This window comes from Heteronotia binoei, chromosome 2, assembly GCF_032191835.1.
Source record: "Heteronotia binoei isolate CCM8104 ecotype False Entrance Well chromosome 2, APGP_CSIRO_Hbin_v1, whole genome shotgun sequence".
Classification (NCBI taxonomy): domain Eukaryota; kingdom Metazoa; phylum Chordata; class Lepidosauria; order Squamata; family Gekkonidae; genus Heteronotia; species Heteronotia binoei.
In genome coordinates, this window is record NC_083224.1 from 94,312,143 (window position 1) to 94,335,151 (window position 23,009).

Here is a 23,009-nt window from a genome sequence, read left to right on the forward strand (position 1 = left end):
AGACTGGCAGTACTGTTATGGTTGCCTAGCAGCAGCCATTGAGGACATTGATTTCTTAAAACTTCAGGCACTGCTTCTATGGGGGGGGGGGGGGGTTTAACTCACCAATTTATTTTGTTTAAATATTTCAAAATTCTCTGCAAACCTGGAACATTTTTCAGTTTTGTTGAAAGATCTGTCTTGTCTGTCCATGGCTCCAGTTGATTGATTGATAGCTAGATAGCTAGATAGGTAGATAGATAGATAGATAGATAGATAGATAGATAGATAGATAGATAGATAGATAGATAGATAGATAGATAGATAGATAGATAGATAGATATGTAGTTGATGTTTGAATATGGTTGACTGCAAATGTCTGCCCTTTTGAACATATGAACATATGAAGCTGCCTTACACTGAATCAGACCCTTGGTCCATCAAAGTCAGTATTGTCTTCTCAGACTGGCAGTGGCTCTCCAGGGTCTCAAGCTGAGGTTTTTCACACCTATTTGCCTGGACCCTTTTTTTGAGATGCCAGGGATTGAACCTGGGACCTTCTGCTTACTAAGCAGATGCTCTACCACTGAGCCACAGTCCCTCCCCAGTTTTCTACTGTTTACCTTGTTTTACTTTACTGTGCATGTCTTTCAGATAAGAACCTTCCAGAAGGAGGAGTGGGGGAAAGGGAATTTAAAAATAAGTCAGTTCCATCAATCTTTCCTTGTCTGTCACAAAGACCAAACTACACATTGTAATAAATATTTTCACTCAGATGCTGTTTTCAAAGTTTACTATGGGAATGCATCTTTGAGGTACCCAGTGCCCAATTTGGATTTGGGCCATGGCATTTGAGCTGAGGGGCTTAAGCCTCTCCCCCACCCCCAGCCCCATTTTCCCAGTTTGAAACTGCCTTTGGAGCTGATATGTGTCTTGTCAGTGACTGCAAATGCACCAATGTGCGGCAGTGCAAATGCACCAGTGGGGCAAATAGTAACTCCCTGGGGTTGTTTCAGATCAAGAAAATGGCACAGGACTTAAGCCTCCTTTCTTCATATGTTATGATCTCAATCTGAATAATTGTATTGCCCCCCCAGTAGGAAGAACGAGACAAACACATGTATATGGGTGAAAACAGGGCAACTTTATTGAACGAACAAGGCATGGGGCAACCTAAACTGCCGGACAAGCCAAGGGAAACCCCTGACCCTTCCAAGTCCGGCGGCCGAGCCACCCAGCCCCCGGCAGTAGCCAATCAGAACAGCTAATGTCAGGCCGGCAAAGGCCAGGTATACCCTCGACCAGCCAGGCGCCGACTCCAGCTAACCTGCCAGAGGAGGGAACCCTATAGCTGGCATACCAGCAGAGAACCATACAGCCCTTCTGCCGTACCATCCCGCCACATTTCCTGAAACAGGGAATAAACCGAGGGTGCTCATCGGTTACCTAACTAGCCAACAAAAAACTTCAACCACCACAATGCCAAGCCTCTGCTTAGGCAATTGGGCCCACCGGTTGGCCTAAAGCCAACCACAGCCCCAGCCGTAGCTCATGCAAAAAAGCCCTGTTATCCTTCACGGACAGGTGGACGCTGTCCTGCTGATACAGGTCCGCCAGTTCAACTTTTATTGCAGGATGCGGCAAGTAAATACCCAGACCGCCAACAAGCGCTTTCTTGATTGCCCTGTTGGCCTTGCGCCTAGCTCTCTCAATCCCAACAGGATCCCAAGGTGCCCTCCAGACCCTGCGTGGCAAGATGGTGGACCACATTATCAGCACCTCGGGCCACCTGCTCCGTATCACACGCAGGTCCTCCACGGCCTGCAGTGAAAGGGCCTTTCCTTTCAAGAAACCAAGGTCATTGCCACCCAGGTGGATGACCAAAATGTGTGGCGGAGGACCCGTCCTCCCCTGAAACAAGAGGGGCAGGAGCCCGGCCCATCGTAGGCCCCGCCAGCCCTGCCACTCGACTACGGCCCACTTGCTGAGCCCCAATTGTGACCCAATTGGCGAGCGTCGAGCCTGGTGGGCCACCCAAAACACCATGCTGTGGCCAGCGATCAGAACCTTCCGCCTCTCACGCCGCAGCACAGCACCTGAGAATAGAAAAAAGACAACCAATTGAACTTTGTACAGAAAACAAATTCCCATGCGAGCCCAACTCACGCGTCCAATGGGCGAACATAACTCTTGTAAGCGGCTGACCGCCACCGGCCAACCCGCTGGATAACCAGCACTGGGTACCCCATGGCTGCAGCAGTAGAGGCTGCTCTGATGCGAAAGGAGTGGGTACCAAATTTGACCCCCCCCCCAACCCAAGTTTCTCCAGGGTCCTGGAAGTAACAGCCCAGAACTGAAACCTGGTCAACGGAGACCTATCCTCGTGACAAAAAAGGGGTCCACCCAAATCGCCCCAACTTGCCAAGTACCGCTTCAGAGCCCGAATAGGGCAAATGTCCCACTCCCGGCATGCTCCCAGTGTGATGAGGCTGCCCTTTTGCTTCTGATCGGTCTTAGACCTGCGCACCCGTATGGAAACTTGGTTGCCCATACGGGTGCGCATTTTTATGTCCCCAGCCTGAAGAGCCTGACCAGAAGAATCATGACGCAAGCCGACCACCAGCTGACTAACTCTGAGCGCCCCAAAGAAGGCAGTCAAGGCGGCAGCATGGAACAATAAAACCTCAAAGTTAGAGTTACAGACTGCCTTCCAAACCTTATAAAGGCCCCTTAAAACGGAAGGGGAAACAGGTTGCCTAGGATCAGGCCAAGGACCCTGCTCCCAGGCCCACCCTTCCATCATCTTGCGAAGCCGAAAATTGGCCGTGGTACTGGCAAAGACCTTTGACTTGCTGTCGAACGCCAACACGGCCAGCTTTGCCCGTATGGATTTAACCACAAGTCCCTTACCTCTTAAATGCACGCAGAACTGCATGAGCTGCGAAACAGGAATAGGCCATCTCGAACTCAGCCCTACCTGTTCCCTAAAAACTTGGAACTGCTTGATAGAGTGGCTATAGGCCTTTCTGGTGCTAGGCCTCAACTTGCCAAGCTGCCACATTTCTGGAGGCATCCTCACCGGCCGCATGTCGGCTTCCGGTGCCAGCTGTCTGAATTGCCCCATTTGTCGGCGAGACAGAGCGTCCGCAACTCCGTTGGACACACCAGGCACATGCTTAGCAAGAAACAGAATGTTCAAACGCAAACAACTAAGTGTAAAAGCCCTCACGAGGCCCATAACATGAACAGATTTAGAAGTCAAGTTGTTAATAATGTGGACGACTGCCATGCTGTCGCACCAGAAATGCACAACTTGATTGGCCAACTCCGGACCCCATAGCTGCACTGCAACAACTATTGGGAAAAAAAAACTCCACAAAGGGAAGATTACGGCAGAGTCCGCTATCCAGCCACTCGCTAGGCCAACTTTCCGCGCACCAATATCCGCGAAAATAAACCCTGAACCCGATGGAGCCAGCGGCATCAGACATAATCTGCAGCTCCGCCTCAATCCTCATATCCCCGCGCCAAAAAGAAACGCCGTTAAATGAGGATAGAAACTGGTCCCATACTTCCAAATCTTGGTGCATGCCTCTGTTAATCCTTATCTTGTGATGCGGTAGGCGCAACCCGACCATGGCATCACAAAGTCGCCGGAGAAAAGCTCTGCCAGGAGCCACAGCTTTGCATGCAAAGTTGAGGTGTCCAACAATCTGCTGGAGCTCAACCAAGGAGACCTTACAGTTGGCCCTCAGGGCAGCCAATTTAACCTGCAAGCTCTGCACCTTTTCTCACGGGAGCCGTGAAGCTTGCCTAACGGTGTCCAAGTCTATCCCCAAAAATGTCAACACCTGTGCAGGACCCTCTGTCTTCTCGTGTGCAAGAGGGACCCCAAGTTCCTCTGCCAACTGCAGAAAGGAATGGAGCATCCAGGTGCACTGACCAGACCCTCCGGGGCTTGTAACAAAAAATCATCCAAGTAATGAACTGAATTGGCGGACCCCGCCCGCCTACTCAGGACCCACTCCAAAAAGGAGCTAAAATGTTTGAAGGCGGAACAAGAGATAGAGCAACCCATGGGTAAAGCCGTATCCATATAATACTTGCCCTCGAACATGAACCCCAGGAGCTCGAAGTCATCGGGGTGTACCGGAAGATGAAAAGCCGACTTAATGTTGCATTTCGCCATCTCAGCACCAACACCACAGCTTCGGACCACTTTGACCGCCTGGTCAAAGTGTCAGAGTTAGGTTCTTTAAGGGAACAAAACTGCTGAGTAATGATTATGTCACTAAGCTATACAGGGGTGATGAATGTCACGAGAGTAACAGGTGCAGCTTGTTAGCAATCAGTGATGGGGATTGGATAGCTGCACTATAATAGTACAAGCCTTACTCTCAGCTAGTGTGGGGTGATGATAAGGAGGAAAAGGACGGTGCGTGAGAGAAGGAGAAACATCTTGGCTGTTATACTGTTATTCTGGAGGACTGGATAAGACTGGCTTATGTAATGTATGGACTGGATTCTTGACTTCTCTAACTGGAAACTGATTTGGTACTGTATCTTGGAAGGACTGCTTTATGTGTATGAACCATTGGACTGCCTGTGACTGCCTCTAACGTATTTACCCAAATATAACTGTTGACTGGCTGTTTGGAGTTTGTCTTTCTATCACAGCTTCTGGAGTTGCACTCTTCAGTTTACTCATATAGGTGAACTTCCCACGCACACACTGTCACAAAGGAAGTGTAGTGTACGGAGCATAGGTAGTCAGGAATGGCATCGTTCACAGACCCGCCTTTTGGAAAAGACAAATGGTGAATGAGCCGAAACTCACCCAGCGCCTTCTTCGGCACCACCCCCAATGGGGATACCCGTAAATTAGGTACGGGAGGGCTGTCGAAAGGGCCCAACACTCAGCCCTCGGCACATTCCTTACCTATCTTGTCCCGAACCCCGTGCTCCATTCCAACAACAACGTAAATTCCTAGCCATAAATGGAGCTCTGGGCCCTGAAATGGACTATGAAACCCACAATGAAAACCCTCCGCAAGGTACTTTTTGTCAGCTACCTTGGGATAATGAGCCAAAAGCTCGTTAAGTACAAGGGGTGGGTCCCCTTGTTAATCGGGTGGGTTCCACTGCCCCCCACCCCCCGCAGGCCGCTTACCCCCTGCCTTGGGCTTGGATTTATTGCAAGCCGACAGGGCATGGGACCCTCCGCACAGCAAGCACTTGGGCTTGTAATTGCACGTTTTTCTGTTGCAGACCCTCTGCGACGTATACTCCCAACACAGCAACCGGGGTTGAACCGGCTGTCCCGCCGCTGGGGGGGAACCACTCGCAGTTGCCTGTTTGCTCAACAGATGGCCACTGTCTGACCTGTCCCCATTGTTGGGCTTAGCTGAGGATATCAGCTGCAGCCAAAGCTGCTGGTTAATCTGGTCCCACAGCATTGCTGGATTTAGCACAGCTCTCATGCGGAATTCCTCATCATACTGCAACCGCACAGCACCAGAGAAATCCGTGTAGGCCTTGTATATGATATTGCAATATTGGAACAGCAGGGCGGCCCGTGAAGGCTGAGCCCGCGCTATAACACCTGCGTATATAAAAAAACCGGGCAACCAATTGGCCCAATTCCTGTCCACCTTCCTGCGCTTGAGTTTCTCCTTGTCCTTTTCATCCAACTCGTCCTTATCCTTCTTCTCCATCTCTCTATAAAGGCTAAAGACGTCTACATACTCACCCCGCAAATTTTTTTCACGGGTGGCGACCATCAGATGGTTGCCAAGTGGAATGGCAGTGTCCCCAAAAGGCCAGGAGTGAAACGGCAAAGAGCCATAAGGCGTCAAGGCCAGACCCCAACCACCCCATTGAGCAGCCGGCCAACCGACAGGCCAGGTGTTGCTGGCCCCACGGTAAAGATCCACCCATCGCCAGCTGCGCCGGGGGCCCCTGCGAAGTAGACGGCGTAGCAGCCAATGCAGCGCCGTGTGCAGAGGCCCACGGAAAAACCTGACCCTGGGAAGTATGAGCCCAAGCTCCCTGACAGCCTGGGAAACTGGGGGTACCGACCCCACCCCTTGGACCTACTTTAGCCGCGGAGCCAGAAGGACCCAGCATGCCCGGGTGAACCAAACCACCCCATGGCCATCCACTACTATTACCTTGGATGCCACGCTTACCTTCCGGGTCTTCCACATTGACCGCTAGCACCACTGGAGCTGGCACCCCACTTGGCACAGAAGGGCCAGCCCCATCGGTGGGAATACCCTCCCCTTCTGACTCAGAATCATTATCCTCAGGGGTCGGGTTGGCCATATCCTGCAAGGAAGAGAGACGAGCCAGAACTTCCTGTTCAAATGCCCTAGTCGAGGACCTAGCTGCCTTACGTCCCTTAGTTAAACCCGATGCAGCAGGGTGTAAACCATACTGTTTCTCCAACACCCCTAAATACTCTATTATGGCAAGCCTCGTGCATGCCTCGTCCTCCTCACCAGGTGTGGGCTTTTTAACCCCACCCTTTTTGAGAGGCTGCTTCCCCTTAGGGCTGCCCTTACCCTTTCTGGGTGCCATAATCCCTACCTGGACCAGTCCCAATAAATCACAGCACCCCTCTCCCAATAAATGGGGGGGGAGGAGGTGTGGGAAAAACCGTTAGGGGAGAGGATGAAGGCAAAAGGAAAATATGAAGTTGCCTTCTACTGAATCAGGCCAAAACAAACAAAGATATAATCAGAGGTGGGTGCCTTTGCCTGCCTCTGATGTTTTCCTGCCAGTCACCCAGCACAAACCATGGCTGCCCCCAGGTCCCCTGGGACAAACAACCCAAGCCTCTGCGGTCTAAAAGAGATGCGTCTCGCAGCCCTGCCCAGGCTACGCGGCAGGGTCTATTCACAGGCACAATCTGCTCCGACCTGGGCCGAAAGCAGCAGAGCCCTGGCTTCGCGCAGCCCAGCCGAGCAGGTGGTGGGGGGAGTTACACACTATCCCTTGTGGGCCCAGCCAACACCCCCGTTATCAAAACCGCGAAATAGAAGCCGGTAGCTCAGGGGCAACAACGGAGATCAGCCAAGGCCAGGCGCATTGACGCAGCAGCCGAAAGGAGCGACGCACAACGCTCTTGTTCTGACGAAAGCCTGGAAGATCTGTGCCACAGGAGGCGCGTCCGGGCTTAAAATCCCTAGACCACGCCCCCTGAGTTCCTTGGATGGGCTAGGGCCGTTTGCCTCAACTCCGTCCGGGGAGGCAAAGACGGCCCCCACCCTAATACCGATGTAATCAGCGCGGGCGGGAAGGGGCCGTATTCCCAAGGGGAACTTGCAAAACAGCATCTAAAAATCTTTGAGGCCACCCCAAAGATGTCTGGAATATGTAGTTCAATCCTAAACAGAGTTATGTGCCAGCAGGGTAGCCATGTTAGTCTGTTGCAGCAGTGGCAGACTTTATGGATCAGAATTTGTTGGTGAAAGCTTACGTGTGAATAGACCTAAGTTGCCACAAGATTTTGGTTTTGTGGCAGTGTGTGGTTGACTTTGGTTTTATGTAATGCCACCCCACTTCCATTACTGAAAAGATGTTTTAACTGTTGTCTCACTTTGCATCATAGTTACATAGTATGGAACTTTTCCTATATTTCTGCTTTACTATTGAAAGAAAACTTGAGGAACTCAAAATGTGTATATGCACTTATAAGTGATTCTTAAAAACATTCTGTCTCACATATATATATTTATGTAAAAATATTGCTACAACGAAAAAAGTTATTGTGAGAGGCATGCCATAAAAATGTTGTTAGGAAACATATTTAAAAATCATATTGATTTGCTTTTTACCCACCCACCAGATCAGGCTTCTGAACACAGCATTAGTGGCTCCCAGAATCTGGTCTGATTAGCTAGACATCTTATCATTGTATCCTTTGTAGTTCATACATAACTATACTAAAGTGAGGGTTAACCTTTTGAAGTAGCAATGTACAGATTGTTAATGATATGTATAAGATGATATGTCATTGGGTGATACTGCACAGCTTAGCTTCTATTGTCCTGGATGTGCTTTTGTAGCTGTTCTGCAGCACAAAATGGGTTTTAAAATCTACATATCTCATAAAACCAATATTAACAGGCACATTGAGATTGTGCAGATTTAACCTTATTTGCAGAATCAAATAGTAGCTGTAGCCCTCTGGTCCTTTTGATTTATTATTTTAATCAGTATATGCTTTGGCAGTTTTTGTTTATATGTAAACAAAAATTGATTTAGTACTTGACAATGACTAAAGGTGATTTTATAATAGTTATAATTGTCAATTTATCATTTATACCTCCTGCTGATTGCCAGCTAATATAAGCAGTGAGTTTAAATAGCTGTTCCATAGTATCGCTTTCTAAGACAGTTGAGAAATTCACTGAATACTCAAGAAAGATATATAAGGATTTTGCATTAAGGGATTGGGTACTGTGGTCTCCTCTGAGGAGATCCTCAATTGTAAATGACTTGCTTTTGTTTCGTTAACAGTGCCTACTAGGCTGACATTCTTTAGGATAAGTATTGTGTTCAGAATTGTACTGAACTGGAAATATATGAAAAGATGACAGTGGGGAAAGATGCACCTGTTGCACTTCTGGTTATATCCTGAAAACTTGGATTCTTTATGCAGAAAGTGGCAAACATTGTAATCACCTGTGAGTAAGTCCCAATGAATAGAACTGTCTGGGATTCTGAGTAGACTCGCTTAAGATGGCACTGTTAGTTCTAGAACCTCTAAGAACAAACTGCGAATTTTCAACATCTAAGTGAAAGTGAGCGTTTTGGCACTGTTGCAAAATAAAATGATTGTGTACAGCACACATGAGGTGACAACGCTGTTTGCTATTGACTGGGTTTCTGCTGTTACATTGCAAGCAGTATTCCCCCTAAGTTAATGTGAGCTAGCTCACAGATTTTTAGCCTCCCGCTCACACATTTTTGTCTTAGTTCAGGAGAAATGGCCACAGAGCACAATAATTTATGCAGTAGCTCACAACTTTAATGCCGGTAGCTCACAAAGTAGAATTTTTGCTCACGAGACTCTGCAGCTTAGAGGGAACATTGATTGCAAGCATGTATTTTACACGCACAAGTCCAATCCCTGGCATTTTGTTGCTCACTTGCACAGTAGAGTCCAACTCTTTACCACCCCATGGACCAAGTCACGCCGGGCCCCCTGTCTTCCACCATCCTCCAAAGTCCACTCAAATTCATGTTAGTTACATCAGCAATGCTGCCCAGCCATCTCATCTTTTGCCATTCCCTTCTTCTTTTGCCTTCTGTCTTTCCCAGTTTCAGCATCCCCTCTCGCCACGTCAAAGCAGCAATCCATGAGAGAGTGGTGTTTCCACTTAAGTGTTAGAGAATGATGTTTAGGATGAGAAGAGCTCAGCCAGTGACTGAAACAGTACAATTAAACCAGAGATCCTTCTGACATCTCTGCCTGCCTGTGACAAGTAGACATCTAGGCCAGTTACTGCCGTTAACTTTCTTCTTATAATATCCACAGGTACCTTACAATATAGGTAATTCTATCTCCTTGTGCCTTGTTTAAAATATTTTGTTTTGTATAGATAATAATAGATCTACATATGTGACATGTGCTTACACACTAGAATTTTCAATAGTTTTCATTCTTTGTTCATTCCTTAAAAATAACCCACAAAGAACAGTGAAATAAACAGGAGAACTTTGTATAAATGGAACTGCAAAAAGCTTTCAGTCCAATATATCAGTTGCAAGGGAAGTGTCTTACTGAGGGAATGGCTTGTGATGATTGCAGTGAAATATAATACATTGCGTGCAGTGGTTAAATATTAATATGCATAGGTAATGTTCAAAACTCAAGAATGAATCTTACTGAGAATGAGATTTCAAAGCACTTAGGCTTCATAATGAGGACCTTGGATGTAGTAGGCTCTGTCTTATCAAAGGCAGTCATTCTTTTGTGAACCATATCAACAATTAAAATGGAATGTTGTTTCTTGAAAAGGTTCCACTGACACAAAATGCTAGAGATTTTAGACTAAAGGTCCTATTTAATTACCTAAAAATGTAACTGTGATTCTTGACAGGGAACCAGGATTGGCTGCTATAAAAGAGCAATTGTGTGTCTCACACATCCATCTCTGCTTTTTAATCATACAGATGCCCTTTTTTCAACCAGTTCCATTAAACTAATGAGTGAACCTCAGTGAGAGGTGTGGCTAATTTAAGATGGCATTTCTTCATAGCCAGAACCATCTGCAGGAACCAGTTTCTAAAGCTGGTGATTAGGAATCTGACCCCGCCTGTCCACTGGAGCAACAGTGCTTTGTGGTCAGGAAATCCATACACCTAGAGTGGCTTATGGACTTAACATCATCTGTGTGGTCCGAGTTAATTGTAGCACCTGACATTCCCGTCCCTACATAATTCATGTAAAGCCTTAAAACTAGAAGTGTGATACCAATCTTTATTTTTCATAGGTAGTTCTGTTTTACTTTCTGTGTGGTGCAGGTAGGAACTGAACTTCCTTCTGTGTGGGAAAAATATTCTGCTTAAAGGGCCCCTATCAACTTCAGTTTTTGTAAATTATTCATTTTTCATAGTGCATATTATCCATTGACAAGGGTTTTTTTAATTGATAAAGTACAGCAGAAACTGAGCTTGATAACTTAATCTGTAGATGTTATGACAAGAATGTCATTATTTTTTGTTGGATAGTAAAGTGACTGATTGGGTGTAGATGTTCCTGACACTTTCTGTCAGAAGAGGTTATTTTATCTGAAACCCTAATATGGTTACAGATGAGAGCAGTCCTGAGAAACATCATTCACGTTTACTAGTAACATCCATCACTTGCTAATTATTTCAGTTCTCAAGTAAGAAACAGGTTCTTCTTACTGTCCCTTAAGGGACTTGATTGTCACAGATGTAGCCAGACTGTGCTAAAATGACATGGTAACCAATAGGATTAATTTATTAGATTTAGTAGGACACACCTATGCTTCAGGCTGAAGTACATTGCATTAACTTGGAGCTATATATTTTGAGTTTATGTACCAGGTGATTGTGCTGACACTAGTAAAGCTAAATTCAGCACAGTGACAGAATTAAGCTCACTCCAGTATTCATATCAAAAATTAGAGACAGTTTTCATTCACAGCTTAATGGAAACTTATTTCATAACAAAATATTGGCTCTAGCCAGTAAAGTACTTTATCTTGGTTAGAGCTATGAGAAATACAGAGTTCATATAACTTCATTCCTCATTATTGCCTGAGAATCTTAAACATATGACACCAAAATCCAAAAAAAGACAAACTTAAATTTATAACCCCCAAATTTCATTAATTCTAAAAACTTTATCAGAGGTCCTAGTCATCAGCTTCAGGGCCAGTTTTTATTAATAAGGTCTCTGGTTTCTTAAAAAAAATGTCTGGCAAGAAGGAACTTGTCCAATTCTGGCAATTTGTGAATTAGGTCAACAAACAAGCCAATTTAACTACTGCTATCAGAATTGTTAACTTTCCACTGTGACCTGTGGGGGAGCTAGTCAGTCATCCTGGCTGTGTTTTCTTGCATTTGAAGTACTTTGTAGATCAACTGGATAAAAGAACAAAGTTTTAAGAAATGTGCAAGGTAGGAAACAGACTGTCTTAAATTAATGTAGCGAGTGCCTCCCCCAGAAACCTTATCCTCTTGCTGCCTATGAATCTAAAAGTGTAGATGGACTTCATCTTGGATCAAATCTATGACTCATGATAGGAATCAAAGCTACTTCCATGCAGCAATGATTTTCTAGGCTTCCCAATCTCCCGTTCCCAGCGGGGGAACCCCTGGTTTTCCAGGCTGCACCCTGCCCACAGCCAGCTGGCTAACAGAAAGAAGTTCTGACCCCAAGCTACCTTGTGCCTTTTGATCTCCACAGGTTTAGAATTCTGCAAACACCTTATGTTTTAAAATGTGTGTGTGCACCGTTAAATTTGAGCAGGAAGTGAAAGCTGCATCGGAAGGGGCCAGCAGCAGAGCCAGGCATGTGAGAGAGAAGTCGTCTCCCTGCTTGCTTTTCTTTTCTTCAGACATCTTTGTATAGGAACCAGAGCCAGTAAGTGTGTGTGTGAGAGAGAGAAGAGGGCAAAAGAACACAGTCTCTGTGCTTATTTTGGATTCATTTCAGATGTCTTTGTATAGTAACCTGTTTATGGAACGGAGGAAAACTCCACCTCTCTCTCTTTTCATTTGTCTGTTAGTCTGGAGAAGTTGGTTGGAAATACAGCAGCTCCTGTATGTAAAGCCCTAGTGAGATTGCACAAGTGTGTTCTTGCAAACTCTATTTATTTTGCCTCCTTTGTTAGTGTGTGTTCACTTTCATTATTGTAGTTGCTGAGGGACCAGAAAATGAAAACTATTCAGGGTGATTGCACTGCTGTATTTTTATTTATTTTAGGGAATGGGAAAGTCTCCTGGCTCCACCCCTGAAGTCCCCAAGTATTCTCTGAGTTGGACTTGGCAACTCTATGATTTTCTCAGCTCCTTAACTTGCTTGCTGTGAATGTAGATGCAGAATGGAGAGGCATTCACAGCAGTAGTGTCCACACAGTAGCTTCCCCTTTGCCCAAGCTCCCCAGAGTTGCCATTTCCCCCTCCTAGCTCTACCAGACAAATTGGGGGGCCATTAAAAATATTGCTAATTTGACACAGCATTATATTGTGATATGCTACAGTGATAATGTTAGTTGCTGTTTTGTTTTGTTTTAGAGAAATTCTACACTAGTGCATGCATGGAGTGTAAATGGTGGCCACAGGGACTGAGGCAAGGAAAATGGTGCTGTTGTGGTGGAACACACAAAAATACAAACCTTCCCATCTACCCCTCATGCTTTCACAAAAAATCATATCAAACCAGGTATAGGAAAGATTGCAGCAAAGTGAGGGGGGGACACAGGAAGTGGATGATTAGGGAATGATGTTGTATGAATGCTCCAAAAGCAGCTACTTCAATTTAAACACAGAACTGGAACAAACTTCTATGTGAAAGCAGGTTTATAGCTATAAAATGCTATTTCATAATGAAATCTCCCCCCTCCCCACCCACAATCTAGGGCCTGTCTTACGACTCCATGAGATCTCCACATACCCAAACCAAACAGGTCATTAACAGAAAAGGTTGTGAATTTACTGGACTAAAGGACCCATTTTGGCCCACTATTTTAGATTCAGATTCACTCCACAATTCTTCACCACCACCGCCATGACTCATTTGTGCTTCAGGATCAGGCAATGTATGAACACCCCCCACTCCCATTTTAAGGTCTAACTAATTACTCTGATTCCAATTATATGCTTGTATATATTCAGACCTAGGATCCCAAGCCAAGGTGATAAGCTCTTGTGTCTGTGTGGACACTGTGTGTTCAGGATGATATCTGACATTCCACTAATTTTTTTCCAGGTCTGCTACTAGTGTACTTTTGTGCATATACTATACATACTCAGCTGAGGAAACATTGACAGTCTTTGATGAATGACAAGCTAAACTTTCCAACAGACATTTTGCATAGAAGGGTTAATATGATAATGTATATAGTTAGATCAACTGGATAAAAGAATAAAGATTTAGAAATGTGCAAGGTGGGGGACAGACTCTCTGAAATTAATGTAACCTGTGCCTTTCCCAGAAACCTTAGTGTAGTGGTTAAGAGTGCCAAACTCTAATCTGGAGAACTGAGTTTGATTCCCCACTCCTCCACGTAAAGCCAGCTGGGTGACCTTGGGTCAGTCTCAAGTTCTCTCAATACTCTCAGCCCCATCTACCTCACAGGGTGTCTGTTGTGGGGAGAGAAAGAGAAGGCAATTGTAAGCTCCACTAAAACATGTAATCAAGCCTGGGATATAAAACTAACTCCTGCTGCTACTCCTTGATGTGCAGTATATTTGGGCATTTTCTCACCCCTTCAGCAAGAGCCTACGTCCTGAAACATTCTATAGCAATACTGAAAATGCTTCAGGAAGATTTCTCCATCCAGAGGGAAGAATTGCAGATAAACATACAATCTTATGAAATAAATTGTTTGTTTTGAAATTTTATTTTATTTTTAAAAAACTTGGTAACACTTCATAGACATATATTACCAATATTAAAGCAGCCCCTTCAAAACCCACAAGTTGTGAGGCATTTGCTAATTATAAGAAACACATTTTGTCTTGAAGAAAATGTATACAGTTTACACATTTAATGTATTGTTTAAAGTGCTAGATTTTAGTGCACAATCTGGTAATAGCAGTAATTAAATAACCTGGTAATGGCAACAGCACTGGTTTCTGCCACGGATGGGTGATACAGACTTCCTAAAACAGAGAGCCCCATTACAATGACAATCAATGACACAATTTAAATTCAGGTTCAATGGGAAGCTCTACTATCCATAAATGATGCAGGATAGGGTTGCCAAGTCCAATTCAAGAAATATCTGGGGACTTTGGGGGTGGAGCCAGGAGACTTTGGGGGTGGAGCCAGGAGACATTAGGGGTGGAGCCAAGATCAAGGCTGTGACAAGCATAATTGAACTCCAAAGGGAGTTCTGGCCATCACATTTAAAGGGACGGCACACCTTTTCAATTCCTTCCTTCCATAGGAAATAATGAAGGATGGGGCACCTTCTTTTGGGGCTCATAGAATTGGACCCCCTGGTGCAATCTTTTTGAAACTTGGGGGGTATTTTGGGGAGAGGCACTAGATGAAAATTCGGTGTCTGTACCCCAAAAAACAACCCTCCCCCCAGAGCCCCAGATACCCGTGGATCAATTCTCCATGATTTTCTATGGGAATAAATCTCTATAGGGAATAATAGAGTTCCCAGCAGACATTTCCCTCCCCTCCCTCCGCTTTCTGATGACCCTGAAGTGGGGGGAGGGCCTCCAAACTGGGGGATCCTCTGCCCCTACCTGGGGATTGGCAACCCTAATGCAGGAGTGGGTGGCTCCTACTGTCTTGCTAAGTACATTGCTGCTCCCCCCACCTGCAGGTGTCAGTTGGTCAATTAATGTGATCTTCCTGGGCACAGGCATAGACATCTGTTATACCATCTACCAACCATGAGGCCCAAACACTTCCAGTACTCTTTTCTCAATTTCCTTTCAACAAAGTTTTGTGCAGAATAAGAATAGCAGTAGCTTCTTGCCATATGAGTAAAGGCAATGTTTGTGAACTGATGGAAGCAGGATGTGAATGTCAGCAAAAGGGGTCTTCTTAATTGTTTATATGCCTCTCTGAAGCAACCTGAGTTTTTGGTAAATACTTAGTTTATTATTCTGGCTTGGTCAAAGGTCTCTGTTGTTTAGCAACAAGAAAGAAGAGGCAGAGAGACTTTAGTTATAATCATCGGTAATATTTACTATTAAATACTGTAGTCCCAGCATTATTGTTAACCACTGGTTGGACTGGTTCAACTTATTGTTTTCTCTCACTTACAACATAGGAATAATAATGGAAGAATTAAAAATGCAAGAACTGCTCACAGAAAATTCATAGCAATTGTCCATCTCTCCCTGCCAGTCTTGGAACCCACTTAGTATTTGCATATGGAAGGCATCAGTCGCCATGTACTAACATTGTGACTTGATGGCTAGAAATATGTTCCCTTCCCCAGTATCTCCAAAGATGGTTGCAGGGATTTGGAATTGCACATGTATGTGTACAAATAAAAGCAGCAAGAGTTTGTTCTGTTAATCCATCTAGCCTGGTTGTGAAGTTGTAGAGAGAGGAACTGTGTTGGTATTTAGAAATACAAGTTGAAAACTTCCTTCTGTTGATTGTGTCTCTTCCCTTTACTCACTGTAGCACCGGTTTACTGAGGCAGTAATTGTCAATATATTTTGTAACTGACGTGAATGGGCACACAGTCGTGGAGATACCTACATGGCATGTAAAGCACAAAGAGAGAAGACTAAAGGGAAGCTGAACCAGGCAATTTGTAACATGATGTGGTAGCTGGACACTCTAATGCTGAGTTGAGGGTCAGGATACAAGAACTGGAATTTGGATGTACCACACCATCTCCTCTGCTCCAGACTTGGCCACAGCTTGTGACCCAAGCTATAACAAGCTTTCATTTAGAATTATTGGCATTCAGTAAGTGATAAGTGAATGATGAAATATAGATGAAGTTGTAAGCATTGAAACCTGTGGGGCTGGAAGCAATATCCTTCACTCCGTAATTGTTAATATGCATCAGTAGACAAACAATGCCTTCACATCTATACCCTCCTATGTGAGAGGCCTGATATATGACTATCCTGGCGGTGTTATCATGGAGCCTTATGCATATGCTTGGACTCAGGCTATGTTGCCAAGTGCCAATAGACAGAAGTCCATAAAAACTCTCCTGGAGATATTGAATATTATCATCTTGACAGATAAGCCCAGGGGCACACAACTCAAATCATCCTGAGGGCTGGTTTTATTATTATTTTTTACTGCTACACAAATCAAGGAAAAAACATTTTGTCAAAGATGTAATTTTGCCCTGTTCCCATTTCTCTGCTTTACTTCGTATGTTCTCTCTTTCTGCATCTTTATCTTACAGTTCTTCAGGTTTTTTCTTTGTGTGTCACAGCATTCACTCTTCTCTCTGCATACCCTGTCAGTCACCTTTTTCTGTCTCTTCTTCACAGCTTATGACTTTACTTTTACCTTCTATCACACAAGTTTGATCAGTTTGAACTTGCACTGAGATCTGTTGTTGGCTAAATAGTGTTTTGCTTTTTAGAACTGGCTGAATATGGTGATCATAAGTATGAATAGTGTAGTTACTGTATACAGTTCTTATCTAAAAGGCTTATACAGGCTGTTTTAGAAGCACAGTCGAACTGGAATAGGCTATTGGCATTGTGCATTGAACTATCTTTGACAATTTTTGGTATTGTGCATAGAACAATCTTTGGCAATTTTTCTGACTGCTGTCATGGTCAAAGTTATCAACTCAGACTTTCAGTGGGACCTCTAAAGATTTTTTAAAAAATCATTCTTGCCTGTTCTTTGTTCTTTATGTACCAACATTCTGGTCCATCTTCTGGAGATTCTCATGCACCTGACTGATGGTGTGCTTTCCTGGTCATTTGGCAGCTATAGATGCAACTCTTTCCTATGTGGCATTGGTGCCTTAGCTGCTGTTTTGCTAAGCCTGTGCAGTTAGCCTTTCTGTCCCAGACATAGTACCTAGCTGACAAGTGAGGGGGGTGGGAATATCATTGTGGTTTCAGACACAATTCTCTTGCTACTTATTAGGTGATGTTAGTAGTATGCATGGCATATGTGTTGAAAGTAGTAATTTTTAATTTTATTCTCTCCAGTTTAATATGAACTTTTTAATAATGTAGAACTTCAGAGACAGAGGCAATGTATTTGCATATGCCAGCTACGCACCATCAGATTTGTGTCTTTATCCAGGCTGTGTTTTAGTATCAAAGCCTGTTTTGTTGTTTTTTATTTAATAGCACCCAAAGGTGCACTAGGCACATCACAGAAGGCATAAAAAGACACAGTCCCTGCACTAAAAAGCTTGTAATCCAAATTTAGGATTGACGTAATGTGTATGGATGAGACAAATTGTGCGTTTGGAGAAAGGAGAGCCACAATTTTTATTTTATTTATTTTTAGGCGAGAACGAGTTGCTCACTTGGAAATTGCATATTGTATTTTTCAAAAATGAATTCAAAATCTGTTGCAATTTTGTTTTAACTTAAGACTAAAAATGTGCAAGAAAATTATATTTTTTAAACAATTGGGTATAGTGGACCCAAAAAATATGACGAGGCTTAACTAAGGTACTCATTCTGTCTACCTAGTACATTCTCAAGGACAAATCCACATCACTCAACCGTGGTTTGCCCTTTGTCTACCATATTTGTATGTTTACTCAGTGTGGAGAAGACAGCTAGGTGTTCATTGTCAATTCAGTTAGTAATGTGTTCAACAAGATCCAAGAAGTCATGTGCTTTTGGGAATATTGAATGCTGTAGCTGTTTCCTTCCTGACTTCAGGCTCTCCATACTGACTCATAATCTTGGGTCTTACTTTTTTCTAACTACTGTGAGTCTTTAGCCCTTCATTGTCTAAATCCTGATGCAGTGTAGTGTTCTTCCATACCCTGATGTCAGACTCCAGGATCCTGAAAGCATTTAGCATGTACACAGAAGGTTCTGCCTGACTAGGGTGACCATAATGTCTGAAGGCCAGCCAGGGACACATTGGGGGGGGGGAGGTAGGGGTGCGCGCGCGCGCCGCCGGAAACAGGAAATCCCCCAAATATCCCCCAAATATCACCGCCGGAAACAATTTTGTTCTGAAATCCTGTATATACTTCATCAGTATATGGGATAAGGCACTTTCTCAACTGTGCTGCATAATGCAGCCTATTTATTTTGTCCTGTTTGCTCTGTTGGCTCTATCTGCGCCACCTTCATCACTTTCGGGGTGTGGATCCCCCAGTGGGGTGCTCTCCCGACTCCCTCCGCCGGCTGTTTCTGATAGCCCTGCGCCCCCTCTTTCATTTGATATGTGTCCCGTGCGGGTGCCACCCTCCCGCCGGGAGATGCCGCAAAATGAGCCCCCTTGAGGCTTATGGCGGCAGGGCTCGGGGGAAGCGAGCTAGACTGCTGTTCTTTTGAGGGGTTATAGAGTGTTTCGAGCCCGTCCCTGTGGCATCGGTCCCATCGTTGTGGGGCCCAGGGGGCCGGCGCAGCGGCACGCCGAAGCAGCCTGTCACTAATAACACAGGTCGAGATGCAGGACAGGAAACCTCACTCGCCGCCTTCCCCGCCGGCGCCCGCGGCCCACCGGCTCCGGGGCTGCCTAAACCGGGACCTTTAATGGTCCCGGTATAGGCAGCCCGGGAGCCAGGATTGGGTGGCCAGAACCGGGAATGTCCCGGGAGACCGGGACGGTCTGGCCACCCTATGCCTGACTCTCCCTGCCCCCATCAAGTGACAGCTGGCTTATGGCAACCCCATAGGGTTTTTCTAGGCAAGAGACTTTGAGAGTGGGGCTGCCATTGCCTGCCTCCACATCTTGACCTGGTATTCCTTGGTGGTCTCTCATCCATATACCGTCCAGGGTCAGTCCTGCTTAGCTTCTGATATCCGAGGAGATTGCGTAGCCTAGGTTGTATGCAGGTCAGGGTGTCTGACTCTTTCTCTTTCACAGTTCAGTATTCAGTTTAATGGCAGGGTGAGGCCCTATCACTAATATTATGGCTGAATGTACAGCTTTATACTCAGGTTATGTGTGTATTGTGATTCAGCAGAACCACAGACTGGTATTGGGTGCACAATTCAGCTTCCTGGGAATTGCATCTTTCATTTCTAGTCCTTATGGTTCCAGCAAATTATTGCTGAAACTGAAGAATAGCTGATAAGTGGTGGTTGGGGCAGGATTTTGTGTAACTATTTATCTGTTTGCCATGGCCAGCTAAACTGCATAATACAGAATTTTGAAAAATCCAAAATAAATAATGCAGAATAATATATATGCAGAATGCAGCTCTTTTCGCTCTGTGTTTGGCCTTCTGGGTGCACAATTCTGATTTTATTTATTTATACAATTGCTATCTGCTGGCAATAGCTTTCCATGGCTTTACACACAGAGATCATTGCCGTGCCTGAGATTCTTTTTGACTGGGGCCACCTGCTTGCAAAGCATTTTTCTTCTATTATACCTTGGTCACTCCCTAAATCCTATTGCAAGGATCATCCTATGAAAGAGGAAATCAAGTAAGTACTGTAAGATAGTACTTCATCTAGACTTACCAGATCCTGTTCAGAAAAGTATACGTTGAAATCTCACAATTCAGCATGCTGGAAAAATTGCAACTTTTAAAAGGCAGGCTTTGGAACAGCACTGACATGGAAGTCATGAACTTCTGGACTGTTTTTTTTTTTTTTTTTGGTAATAAAATTTAAAAAAATCTTTTCTGTATTTGGAGATTGGGGAGGCTCAGAACCTTTTAAAAGCCTAAACTTATCCATATTAAAGTTCATTGGTATGCCAAGTATAGAGGAAAGGTCAGAAAGAGAATTATGGGCAGGAGCTTCCAGGCAAGCTTTTCTTCTCTTGGAAACATTTACCAGTGTGTTTCCCTCTGAAACACCAGATTTTAATCCCCCTCCCCCCTGATTTACACTGCAAAGCATCAATTCCATATAGACCAGTTTGTGACCAAGGTGGTGCCAGCATAAAGTGCTTTGCAGGGAGGATGGGAGAGGCCACCTGTCAGTGCTTTCCTTTCATAGCTTTCCTAATGAATTGGCAAGAGTCTGAACTTGTCTGTATTAGGTGGAACCTATCTTGGCCGTGATAGCTGGGTGAAGTGAAAGTTTTGGGGATGGTTGTGCTGTGTGACAGGCAGTGATTTAAATATTGTATTGGAAAATACAGGATAGATGTTAATTATAATCCTGGATGCATCTCCTTTTTTACTGTTGTGGGATTCTGCCTAATTCATAATACTCAAATACAAACGTAATCTCTTAGCATTGTTCTTAGATTTGTGACTATGCCAATGCATTATTTTAATACAGAGTAGAGTTTGAAGATTAGCAAACTGTTATCCTTTTAGGTTGAAGTTTGTCAGGCTGGAGTGCAATTCATTGTTTAGTTTGAAAAGGGAATTATAGGTTCATGCTTTGCTTTTCCGCTAGATAAGCAATTTGACTAAATAGCAGTTTTAATCAGGTTTAACATTTTCTCTGGGTATAAGTGTCCATAAGGTATTTAAGTCTAAAGGTCTGCTATAATCAGCTAGGTTGTTAGATTTGTTTACAGATCGTATGCTGTGGTATTCCTTTAATAATAGTGTGTGCTGACCTTTATTCCTAGTTTAAAGTTAATTAGAGAATTCATGTCTGTATGAGTTAACACATAATAAAGTTACTCCACGTTGTTGATTGGGATATGTTGCACCACACACAGTTTTGAAGGCACTGAGGTATTTTCCTGCCATTGATTTACAAAATTATTGTGTATATGTGTAGATAGGCCGGGGGGTGGGGAGGAAAACTTGAGGAGGAAAAGTATTTATTAGGACTTTTTTGAATTTGGAGGAGGCACAGTGTGATTGAATGGATTTTTTTTACATAGAACAATATGCAACATTGGAATATGATAATTTCCATGTATAGAACATATACAACATATTTTAAAGGGCGTGTTTATTTTAAATGGAAATAATTTTAGCAACTATTTAATCTGAACGTGTTGCTTAATACACTGTTAAAGAGTTTAGTGTCCTCAATGTTATAAAGTTTACCTTGATATCCAAATATGCTGGTAATTTTATTGTGACCATACAACAGTCTTTCTGTCTAAATGACATGCTTTGTTTTGTTACTATAAAAATTGTTTTCAAATTTCAGTGTTTGTTTTTCCCCTGTCTCTCAGATGGCTGTCATGGGCCAGGCCAGCCAAGCTAGAGAGATACTTCCAGGCTGCACCCCCCCCCCCCCAACCTAAACAGAGTCCACTCCAAGGGACTATCATCCAGAGATGTGTTACCAGAGTCATTCAGAAAGGATATAGTCAGGGAGTCATACAAAGTCCAAGATTGATATAGCCAAAGCCATAATCACAAGGCAAAGGCAAGGTCCAAAACCAGTCCAAGGTCACATAAGCAGTCAAGGTTCAGGAGCTGTAGTAACAGAGTCTACCAGGTTGACTTGTTACTTCCACATGGGACACCTCCCTTGACTACAGAACAAGCCTCCATTGCAGCCTGCTGCTTGAACCTAACCCTGCAGCTAATTACCTTCATCAAGCAGCTGGTGTCGAGCCAGAAGATGTGCACTCCACCTTCTCTCCTGGACTGTGCCCTAAATCTTTGCTTCCTGTGTTCCAAGGCTGGGGGTGAAGCTGGAGGTCTGAGCATATGAACCTCACTTATTAGAGCATTCTAATAAGCATTCTGACAACCCTGTTGCTTGCCAGAGTCAGCTGCCTGGGAGCTGACTTGCTGAAACTCTTCTCCTGAGGAGACCTCTTCTCCCAAGGAGGCTCTGCTGTTGTAGGGTTCTGGATGATCCATGACAGTGGCAAAAATTAGTGGTAAGGTAGTTCTCTCTCAGGTAGGGATGGCACAAGCTGAACTATGAAGCAAAGTTTGTCACAAATTTTGCCCTGTTTGTGGTTTGTGAATAGAAGTTTGTGATGGGTCCACTGTCAGGAATTTCCATGTGTTAGGAATAACTGGTATAGTTAATCCAGTATCTCTTCTCAACTTGGCAGAGTGCATTTACATTACATGTAACAGAAGCTCTTTGTACTCAGTGTGCTGACAGACTTATAAAGTTACACAGAGCCATTTGTCAGCTTTTATTTAGGAACTATCTGGAATACAGTTCCTAAATAAAAGCTGACAAATGGCTCTGTGTAACTTTATAAGTTTCATATAAGCATCCACCCATCCCACAGGAGATTCCTCCGGTTCGCCATCGGGACTATGCACTACCAGTACAGAGCCCTACCATTCGGCTTATCAACCGCCCCCAGGGTATTTACAAAGACGATGGTTGTGATGGCGGCTCATCTAAGGCTGCAGGGTATAGCAATATACCCGTACATCGACGACTGGCTACTGGTGGCCGAATCGAAGGACAAACTCCTACAGCACATCTCCACCACCCTGTCTCTATTGCAGAAGCTAGGGTTGAAGGTGAATACAAAGAAATCTTGCCTGCAGCCCTCTCAGAGGGTACAGTTTATCGGGGCGATTTTGGACACGCTGTCGTGCAAAGCGTTTCTGCCAGAGAAGAGGGCAGAGGACATCATAGACCTGATAAGGACTTTTCAGATCAACCGGTCAGTCACCGCTCTACAGATACAGCGGTTGCTAGGCTTGATGGCATCCACAACAGCAGTATTGGTCTTTGCCAGGTTCCACATGAGATGTCTCCAGTTGTGGTTCCTTAAACACTTCAGATGCGGCGAGGATTCTCCCCTGCGCAGATTCTCCGTCCTGGGG

The 23,009-nt window shown here is 44.5% G+C and overlaps 1 protein-coding gene and 1 non-coding gene across 15 annotated transcripts in view; one reads left to right on the forward strand and one right to left on the reverse strand.

Moving 5' to 3' along the window:
• PTPRF (protein tyrosine phosphatase receptor type F) overlaps positions 1–23,009 on the forward strand; it is a 915,542-nt gene that overhangs the window by 274,968 nt on the left and 617,565 nt on the right. The gene's annotated exons all lie outside the window — the stretch shown is intronic.
• TRNAT-AGU (transfer RNA threonine (anticodon AGU)) lies at positions 509–581 on the reverse strand. The gene has a single exon. It is a non-coding gene; the product is annotated as a tRNA-Thr (tRNA).